The sequence below is a fragment of the Fukomys damarensis genome, unplaced genomic scaffold (genome assembly GCF_012274545.1).
Source record: "Fukomys damarensis isolate Sample0158 unplaced genomic scaffold, DMR_v1.0_HiC HiC_scaffold_9, whole genome shotgun sequence".
Taxonomy (NCBI): Eukaryota; Metazoa; Chordata; class Mammalia; order Rodentia; family Bathyergidae; genus Fukomys; species Fukomys damarensis.
Genome location: NW_022900921.1, coordinates 3,957,193 through 3,958,558, shown reverse-complemented (window position 1 = coordinate 3,958,558; position 1,366 = coordinate 3,957,193). Strand labels below are relative to the sequence as shown.

Sequence of the window (1,366 nt, the reverse complement as noted above, 5' to 3'; positions counted from 1 at the left end):
AACTGTGTGCTGAAGTAATGAAGATTTATGGTAAAAACAAAACTGTGAAGGAAGAAACTCTTGTTTTGATGTTGGCTCTGACAGCCGAAGTTACTGTCAGTGTGTGAAAAGGGCTTAGGATGGAAAAGATTCAGTTTGTTGGTGGAGAACGTGAGCAGAACAGCTGTTCCAGTTGGTGACACATGTTGTGCTGTAAGCACTGAACCCCTGTGAAGACTTCAGCGGCGACTCCCCTGAGACCAGCGACTGCAGCCCATGTACATAAGTCTTATTGCAGCATATTATTATCGTTCTTCTGTTTAATTATTAGTTTTGTCGTCCGCCCCTGCCCCCCTTTTTTTAAGACCTAGTCTCCCTATGTACTCCAGGCTGGCTTGACTGTGCTGTCTTCCTGCTTCAGTCTCCTGAGTGCTGGGAAGATAGGCTGAGCTGTCGTGCCGTGTCATAGAAGAACATAGCATATACATAAAATGTGGTGCCACCTATAGTTTCAAGTGTCTGCTTAGGGCCTTAGAACATATTCCCTGAAGATGAGGGTCCATTAGAACTGTTATGAATGGTGGAAGTTGCCTGCCAAGTCTCGCTCTTTTTTTCTTTTGGTACCCAAATCCTGTGTTGTCCATTGTAGGATTCACTTTGAGTGTCTGTGGATGTAGATCATGTGTCTCTAATAAGAATTTGATTAGGAGCGCTTAAAATCCAAAAAACACAAAATCTGAAGCCCTTCTGGTCCCAGCCGCTTCCGATAAGGGATACTCAACCTGTAATAGATAACAGAATACAGTACAGTGTCTTTAGCAGAGGAATTTAAAATTATTTACTTACATAATAGTTACCTTGCAAAAATAAAAAATGGAAAACTCCAAAAGATGAACAAATATAGATAAAGGTGAAAGAAGAAAGCAGTGAGAAACAAACTGAGACTTAGAAAAACTATTGGCAGTTTTTGACAACTGCAGCGAAGTGTGTATCTTTTTTTTTTCTTTCCTTTTTTTTTTTTCAGATCGAGCTCAGGACCTTGCGCTTATGAGGCAGGTGTGGTGCCACTAAGCTAAATCACCAGCCCTGAAGTTTGTGTCTTAATTTCAGCAACTAAAGAGAATTTGGGCATGACCTGAGGATAGAACTTAGAAGAAGGCCAGAGGAAGAGGCAGAGAACTGGAAAGTCAGTAAAATCAGGATATGTAGTTTAATTTCTAATCTCAATCTTACATTCCTCCCTTGAGTAGATGATAGGTTAGAAAAACACAGTTATTACATAATCGGAAGACTGTTGCTTTATTAGAAATTGGACAAAATATAGTGCTTGAATAGACGTCATAAAAAAAGAAATATGAGTGGCTAAATAGCACATAAAAAAGTATGC

At 39.8% G+C, this 1,366-nt stretch overlaps 1 protein-coding gene across 1 annotated transcript in view; it reads left to right on the top strand.

The window, feature by feature from the left end:
• Positions 1 to 1,049: 1,049 nt before the first annotated feature.
• Aff4 (AF4/FMR2 family member 4) overlaps positions 1,050 to 1,366 on the top strand; it is a 74,001-nt gene continuing 73,684 nt past the window's right edge. Inside the window, exon 1 of the mRNA XM_010639738.3 lies at positions 1,050 to 1,165. The gene's annotated coding sequence lies outside the window, so the exon portion shown is untranslated. The remainder of the gene's footprint in view (positions 1,166 to 1,366) is intronic.